Below are 10000 nucleotides of genomic sequence, written 5' to 3'. Positions count from 1 at the left end.
GTCCCCTGCGACACGAGGTCAACAGTCTCGCTTCCACCAGAATGCTAACCATCAGCAGCAACAGCAGCAGCAACAGCAACCAGCATGCAGCGGCAGGTCCTTGGGTATGGTTTCTCATCACCCTGCCAGCAGCTGTCTCTGTGAGTTACAAGAATTGAAATTTTGCTTCAGGATACTAGACAAATAAATTGAGATTTCCCACCCCTCACCTAATTTTTTTTTTTTAAGGACGACGGCGAGTCAGCGGTTGTGTCGGGAGTTTAAAAAGATGAACGTATACACAGCTCTTCTACAGACGGTGTTTTTGTAGAAAGAGCTCGCTCTCGGAAAGAGCTTTTAGAACTTAATTCCGACGCACTGAATTGTCCAATCTCGTAAGAGGGGACAACGAAAGGTTAACAGTTTTGCCCTTGGAGGATAAGAAGATAAAGACAATAATATACGAAGATTTACTGAAGGTAAGAAAGAGCTTTTGGAACTTAATTCTAACGAATTGAAATTCTAACTCTTGGAAGAGTTCTGATACGTTTCTGACAAGCCTTTGATTGCAACGTCAGCCTTTCAAAACTACAACTACAAAAATATAACGACAGCAAAAGAATGAATAAAACACATACATGCACGTGTACACGTACCCATATAATGGTTTGTCAAGTTTGTCAAAAAATAAAAACTTTAATTTGAATTCTCTTTCAACTGAGGAATAACTTGCACCCAATATATGTGTTCCTACCTTAACCAGGATTGACATAGGGTCACAATGATAATACCATCTTGGCCATCTAAAGTTGAGTGGGTAGGGTCATTGCAACCTTACTTTCCACCCCAAAATCAAAAGTTCGAATGCTGGTTAAGGCAGAAGGGCTTAAAATATGCAATTCCCTTTGGGTGTAAGGCTTTCCAATGTTCAAGGTAATTCGATAGTAATGAGATATTTTATGGCTTAATATCTGAGAGTATGATCATATGCGAAGACGTGAGGTGCTGAGGTAAAAAAAAAAATACAAGAGAGAGAGAGAGAGAGAGAGAGAGAGAGAAGAGAGAGAGAGAGAGAGAGAGAGAGAGAGGATATGTTAATGAAAAAAAAAGCATAAACATTATGCTGATGAAGGTTTTGATGAAAATTTACGAAGACGATTTTAAAACTGATAGCATATTATGTCCGATGTCACCTTCGAATAATGCGGAATTAGACGGTAATTAAACGAACAATTAAGGGTCAAACGAGACCGTGACTACTTCTCTTTTGGTTATCAGTCTTTGGGTATTATACACAAAGAGAATACGAATACTGAAATTATACAGCTCTCGCCTTACCAATGCCCTTAATATGAGAGAGAGAGAGAGAGAGAGAGAGAAGAGAGAGAGAGAGGAATGCGCCAAAATCTGCAAGTTCCAAAAAGGAGTTTAGCTGCCCTTAATTTCGTCGTTATCTAATCTTATCACCTGGTGGTAGAGATTAACGAGCCTCCCAGAAGAGAGAGAGAGAGAGAGAGAGAGAGAGAGAGAGAGAGAGAGAGAGAGAGAGAGATCCATCAAGGTAAGTGACAGAATTACTGTCCAATTAACCTTTTCCCGACCAAGCACCCGATTGGAAGCTCAGGTAATTGCTTGCATTCTTTTCGTTAAATGGTAAACAGATTTATGCTTACCTTGGTGTGCAAAGGCTAGAACAGAAACGTTGGTTGTGAAAAAAAAAAAACATTTAATTATAAAAACTCATTTTCCTGGAGATTGTTTATACACGAGAGACTACTAATGTTTTTTTTTTGCGATTAGCCTTGGCCATGCAGACGAGAAAGATCCGTGTAAGCGCCTACACACACACACACACATATATATATAGTATATAAATATATATATATATATATATATATATATATATTATATATATATATATATATATACATATATATATACATAAATACATATATAGACCAGCAAATATTCCCGAAATTAGGGGCCCAGATATATATATATATATATATATTATATATATAATAGATATTATATATATAATAATATTTATATTATATATACATGGCAACACGATGATAAATACCGAATATCAACATAAAATCATTAACAAGCACATTTATTATGAATCAACTCGAACAAACAGAACAGAACAAAAAGAACACTATGTCATGGGAACATGGCATTTTAGTTCTATGTCACATCAAAACTCTAAATTCGGGAATAAAATATGTACCACTGGCTATTATGACATCGTGGGACCTGATCAAATCAAAGGCGAGTAGCACGCCCTAACACAGGAGGTTCCAGCACTACGGATGATCGTGGGGCAGATGGAATCAAAGTTATGGAAGGTGGCCAACCCTGAAATCTTCAAAAGAAAGTCTGGATTGTGATTATCACAAGTGTAGATGTATGTCACGAGTGACGGCACTCTAAGGCAGGGGTTCCCAACCTTTTTGTTCTTCTGTTACCCCTTTGGCATTTTTATAGATTCCTGTACCACTCAGTACTGGCTATTCTCTCAGATCCAATGTACCCCCTGAAGAGTACAAATGTACCACTGGGGCTACATGTACCCCAGGTTGGGAACACCTGCTCTAAGAGATGGTCGAGCATTGACAGCTTGGCACTAAGTTCTGGAAAACCAGAGGAAACCTGGAATTCATTGCACAAAACACACAAATAAATATTTGGCTAAATAGTACGTTTTATATTGTACGGTTAGGGAAAGGAATATCAACATATCCAGTAATTAACGACCAGGTCAAAGTATGCCGATGACACAAAAAATTAATAATAATATTCCATTGAAGTCAGGAAATAAGTACTCCAAAATTTTATGTATTGACAGTTTCTAAAATCAGGACTGATTTCACAACCATTTTCGTCAGAACTCGTCAAGCTACATCTTAAACGAGAAGTCTTTATAACATTTATTAAATGATTGACAACTCCAAATTAATCGTATAACTTCATACTTGAAAGGGATACGTGCAAGCACGTATTATTAACTCTTATTAAATTTAAATAAGAATGGTAATTTTCGACCTTAATACAGTGCCTAAAAACAAAGTTCTTATTCCTCAATTATTCGGTACGAGAGAGAGAGAGAGAGAGAGAGAGAGAGAGAGAGAGAGAGAGAGAGAGAGAGAGAGAGAGACGCAAGCATATATTTATAGCTCTTATCCAGTTTACATACAGAGGGTAATTTTCGACTTTAATCAGAGGGAAAAATTGTATACTGTAATCATTTAAAGCAAGAGAGAGAGAGAGAGAGAGAGAGAGAGAGAAAATGTATTCAAAAGCAAGTCTTATACTGTATTGATTTGAACACACACACACACACACACACACACACAGAATAAGTGTTCAGGGGCAAATGTCTCATACTGTAATAATTTAAAGAGCGAGAAGAGAGAGAGACAGAGAGAGAGAGAGAGAGAGAGAGAGAGAGAATGTATCAAAAGCAAGTCTTAATACTGTAATGAATCCTGACAGAGAGAGGAGAGAGAGAGAGAGTAGAGAGGAGGAGAGAGAGGAATGTATTCAAAAGCAAAGTCTTATACTGTTAAATGATTTGAACGAGAGAGAGATATAGAATGTATTCAAAAGCAAGGCTTATACTGAATGATTTGCACAGAGAATAAGTGTTCAGGGGCAAAAAGTCTCATACTGTAATTTAGAGAGAGAGAGAGAGAGAGAGAGAGAGAGAGAGAGAGAGAGAGAATGTATTCAAAAGCAAGTCTTATACTGTAATGATCTGAACAGAGAGAGAGAGAGAGAGAGAGAGAGAGAGAGAGAGAATGTATTCAAAAGCAAGTCTTATACTGTAATGATTTGAACAGAGAGAGAGAGAGAGAGAGAGAGAGAGAGAGAGAGAGAGAGAGAGAGAATATGAACTCCACACATAAAATTAAAACGAAAAACTCATGAATATCAGCTTTCATTTCCCCATCCCGGAATCGATACTGTTTCATCAGAAGCCAATCTTTATTCAGAGAGAGAGATTACTATTGGCCCTGGTCGAGCGCCCGAAGAGACTCAGCAGTGAGTCCTCGCTATGTGTAACACGAGCGCTGAAAAATGTTTTTATTCCGCTGACCTCCCGGTGGTTCTCTTATTAGCCAATAAGATTTATAGTTTGCGCATGCAATTGCTTTCTTTTTTCCGGCATATTCCTCCTCCTTCTCCTCCTCCTCTTCTTCTTTATTGCACTTCTTCCCATCTACTAACTCCTCAGTCCTTGTTCCTCGTTTATTTTTTTTTTCCCAGCATATTCTCCTCCTCCTCCTCCTCCTCCTCCTCCTCCACCACCACCACCACCACCACGTCCAACTCCTCCTCCTCTTCTTATTTTTCTCCTCTTTTTCTTCTTCTTCTTCCTCAGTCCTTGTTCCTCGTTTTATTTTCTTTCTGTTTTCCAGCATATGCTTCTCCTCCTCCACCACCACCACCACGTCCAACTCCTCCTACTCCTCCTCCTCTTCTTTTCTTCTCCTCTTTTTATTCTTCTTCTTCTTCTTCTTCAGTTCTTGTTCCTCGTTTTATTCTATTTTATTTTCCAGGATATTCTCTTCTTCCACCACCACTTCCTCCTTCTCCTCCTCCTCCTCCTATTCTTCTTCTTCTTCTTCTTCTTCTTCTTCTTCTTCTTCTTCTTCTTCCTCGATTATTTTTTTTTTTATTTTCCAGCATATTCTCCTCCACCACCACCACCACCATCACATGCTACTCCTCCTCCTCCTCCTTTTTTTCTTCATCTTTTTCTCAGTCCTTATTCCTCGTTTTAATTTGTTTATTTTCCAGCATATTCTCCTCCTCCTCCTCCTCCTCCTCCTCCTTATTTTCTTCATCTTCTTCCTCAGTCCTTGTTCCTCGTTTTATTTTGTTTACTTTCCAGCATATTCTCCTCTTCCTCCACCACTTCCTCCTCCTCCTCCTCTTCTTCTGCTTTATTGCACCACTTCCTCCACCCACTTACTACCACCGCCCCCCCCCCCCCTCCCCCTTCTCAGTCCTCGTTCTTCATCTCCCCATGACACCTCGCAATTCTATTCAGATCCTGTTCCGTTCATTTCAGCGGACTCGCTTCAATTTGCCTGTAGATAAGAAGCTTGTGCCACTTAGTCATATCGTATCTCTGCAAGCAATTTTCTCGTCCTGCTTTGCTGATAAGGCACCAAGTCATGCACAGGCATACATACGGTGGAACTCTCGCATTTATGACAAAAGCGTCTACACTCGTGCGGTACCAATTTTCTTCTGTTCGTGTTTGAGTGCTGATTTTACTACTAATTTCATATATGAACTACATTCAGAGTCTGTATGCGCGTTAATTATAATGGTCGTTAAGACTAATTATGAAACGTGGTCGCTTTCGTACAGTTAGGGAATGATTTTGATATAATTGAAGTGTTCTTTTACTCTGAATAAATGCTTGTAATTAGGACGCTGACGGTTAATCATGTTTTAATTCATATAAAAAATAACCTATTGATATCAGACCAGTCAAAAATCTTACTGATTTCATAAAAAAAAGGATTAATAAATAATTAAAAAGATAGAAAGGTACTAACAGCTATATCGGTCAGAAAACTATGGCGATTTTGTAGGGAGTCTTAAAGCAGAATTACAGTTTTTTTACATATATATATTATTACGAGCATCAGCACCCCTGAAAAAAAAACCTTTATACCAAAAATTCTAATCACTTGTAGCAAGTAACAAGGCCGACATCTGGGACAATTTCCGTATAAATACTTAAAAAAAAAAAAAAAAAAAACTATACATACAAACAAGACCAACAGTATAACCTCCACGGCAGAAGTAACAAGACTTGAAAAATAAACAATGGGACATGCAGTGTGGAGATGCATATGCTTTGAAAAGCAGAACTAATAATAGAAGCTCACCGCTGGAAAACAATTTAAAGACTGCTTTAAAAAAAACTTATTCCAAGGTAGATCTACAACACAATTACAATTCGTGGGGAAAAAGCATACACGTCCATGGCCAAACATCTTGGTTCAAAGTTGAAGATTTATAAAAACTGTTGTAATTCTAACAGGGAAAGCATCTTCCAGTCGTGGAAAAAAAATCCACTGGAAATGTTACGCGCAATACCTAGATATGTGCCAACAAACAAGGCTCTGTTAGTTGCCTTGCCCTTCAGAAAGGTTGACTTTTAGAACGGACAAGTGACAGCACTACTATCTCTCTTTACTTTCTGTTCCTTTTGCCATCTCAGTCTGCTACAGACAGCAAGATTAACTGTAAGATTAACTCCTAGCTAAGCCACTTAGCTTCAATTGCAAAATTTGTGAGGATTATTACAACATACTCCTCTATAAAACTTTGCACCCAGGTAGCGATCCCTAATCCCCATATGGGAATATGACGGAATATTTAATTTGACAAACTGTGGCCCTGCTGTTCTTGAGAAAAGGATATCTTAAAGATTTGACCAACGTACTCTGATCTAAATGAACTTTCTTTTGAACTACAAAAAGAAGCTTTCCCGTAGGTGTCGCCATTTCTGGTAAAGTACTTTTAGAGATTTTCAAAGTTTACCTTTTATGCACATCTTAATTATGTTTACTTCAGACAACTACATACATATACACATACACAAAGGTTCTTCGGAAACCTTTCATTTTGAATCTACGTCCTTTATAAAATTCCAGGTTTTGGTTTTTCACAGAATCATTCCCTCTCTAACTAAAAACAACTTATAGCGGAAGAGCCAAGCTATTTTCTCAAATCAGTCAGCTACAGAAGCCTTTCGCGAAGTGACCTCCGTAAGCTACCCGGGGGCCACACATATTTTGCCCAATACGAAGTCGGCTCTCAACGCTACGTGATGGGTTTGCTAAAAGCATTTTAAACATCCTCTGAGAGGAAATAAAAAAAAATGATAAAAAGATACTTCGTACCTGAAAGTAATGCAAAAGGAACACAAAAGAAGACAAGGTAATCGTTTTATAATACCAGGCAGAGGAATTACTTAGATCTGATAACGGGAAAGAAGGTTTAAAAGCACGAGGCATTTTATGGCTGCTCTTCTATATCAACAGGAGTTACAATACTCCGTTTTTTCTTTTTCGAGACATTTCACGAAATAGGTCTGAGTATGAGTGTGTGAATGTGTGGGTATGCAGGTATGTGTCAAGTGTGTTTATAGTATGAAGCTGTACATCGACACCCCCTTGAAATTATACACGAATGCTATACAGGAAGAAAATGCTGGCAGGCCCACGAGTATTTATCTATTATAATTTCATTCGTGTGTAATTTATCCCAAATGTATGACGCATTCAATATTAAACGATATTTGTGGCGCAATATTTGCTTCTATATACATACACAGACACCCATTCACACAGACACATACTATATAACTGGATCACGAAAATATGGAACGTGGAATTTATATTAATTTATATACATGCACATATAAATAAATATATGTGCATATATGTATACACACAACTATTGTATATATATAATATATATATATATATATATAATTATATATATTATATATATCATATATATATATATGCATATATATATTATATATATATATAATAGTATCATATATATAGGATATATATATTCCTTTAATATTTTAAATATACATATATAATGATAAATTAATAAAATTTAATTATATATAAATATAATTATAAACTATATATATATATATATATATGCATATATTATATAAGATATATCTATATATATATCTAAAAATATATTATATGTATCTACCTCTATATATTATATTCATCTCTATATGATATATATAGATATATAGTATATACTATATATATATATATATATATATATCTTGTATAATATTATATATATATATCATATATATTATTATATATCTCTATATATATGTATATATATATATATATGTGTGTGTATATATATATGCCTATATAGAAAATATATATATATATATATATATATATATATATATATATATATATCTATATATATACATACTCAAATACACTCATATATATATCTATATATATATAAATACACACACATAACATATATATATATATATATATATATATATATATATATACATATATATATTTGCAATCACAAAACTAATCATTCACACCAAACCTATTATATCCTCTCAGGGTAGCTTTGTACAATCAACCTTAATTCCTTTTTCAAATAAATTAAATGCCGTCATACACGCAGACAATTAACGTATCCACAAATTCCCTGACAGTCCGCATAACTGCCGAGTCGCAATCAGGAATTCGGACTTTCATGGTCCGTTAGTCGCGGCGGTCCGAATTTAGGCTTTTCATTGACAGCTCGACGCAAAAAGAAAAAAAAAAATTTTTTTTTTCTTTTTTTTTGCTCACAAGTACATTTTTGCATCTCTGACGACGAACTGGCCCCGCCCACTTAACAGTAAGTCTTTTTATTGCACGGGGAATACTTTCAGCCTTTTTCGATGCATGAGTGTCCCAAGAAAATTGGCTGTTTTTATTCCTAGGAAAATGGCTATTATTATTAAGGTTGGTTAATTGGCAAAGTGACATCAGAATCTGAATGTATCGTTATTTCCAAGTAAACTATAGCATGTTGTGAAATGGCAATATATATATATATATATGTATATATATATAGATATATTCTATATATATAGATATATATATATATATATATATAATATATATATATTTAAAAAAATCAACTTTACTCAAACTCGGAATAACATGCATCGAAGCCTAATGTTTGTGAAGCCTAATGTGTTTGTGAATGTAAAAAAGGTCACGATGTATATGACAAAATTATATATATACGTATATATATATATATATATATATATATATATATATATATATATATATATACACATATATGACTTCCCGGGGATGCATACGTTTATCTCCCGGACCTTGCTATTCAAATAATAATTTTTCCTCATACAATCTCCCTGACATTCCTCGTCCAGCATCTTGTTGCTGGCTTAGACCTCCGCCTCCTCATGTAGGAATCTCTCTTTCTTGATGATGTTTATGCAGTCATAGGTAATAAAAATAGCCAAGAAGGCATCCTTTCTCTCCGCCCTTTTTTAAATGCTTGTAAAACCGTAAAATTCGCGAGGATCAGAGACAATATTATCAGTAATAATAATAATAATAATAATAATAATAATAATAATAATAATAATAATAATAATAATAAAAATAAACATAAACCAGTCATTAGCATCAAACTCATTACTCTTGAGTAAGTTATGTATTTATTTCTATAATAATAATAATAATAATAATAATAATAATAATAATAATAATAATAATAATAATAATAATACATTATTGTATAATAATAATAAATCTTACTTCTCATTGGCATCAAACCCACGAACATCAAATAAGTTAAATTCTTTGTTGATAATAATAATAATAATAATAATAATAATAATAATAATAAATAATAATAATAATAATTAATAAATAAATAATAATAATCAATAATAATAATAATAATAATAATAATAAGTAATAATAACTAATAATAATAATAATAGGGCTGAGGTTTTGTCGGCTCCATAATAATAGTAATAATAATAATAATGATCTCTTACTGGCTTCAAATCCACTCTTCTCGTGCAATAAACATATTGCCGAAGCACGGTGTTGTTTTAGTGTTGATTTCCACTATATAATTACAATAAATACAATAATAGCTCTGACTACAGCAACAGCAACCAGAGGCAAACACCCCCCCCCCCAAAAAAAAAAAAAAAAAAACAAAGAGAAAAAGAAGGCAAAGAGAAACAAGGAGAGGAAAAAATAACAGCAGCAGCAGCAATTTGCTACGAGGGATAAACAAAGACATATTATTGTCTGACACCTGTGAATATTAATTCGCTCAGTGTTCCCAATAAAGAACAGGAATTTGCTTTTTCCTCGACCACACAAATATCCAACTGGGTAACAAGATGTCAATACCGTTCCCTCAACCCTGCATTTATTTA

This window comes from Macrobrachium nipponense, chromosome 10 (assembly GCF_015104395.2).
Source record: "Macrobrachium nipponense isolate FS-2020 chromosome 10, ASM1510439v2, whole genome shotgun sequence".
Taxonomy (NCBI): Eukaryota; Metazoa; Arthropoda; class Malacostraca; order Decapoda; family Palaemonidae; genus Macrobrachium; species Macrobrachium nipponense.
This window is presented reverse-complemented; position numbering follows the sequence as displayed.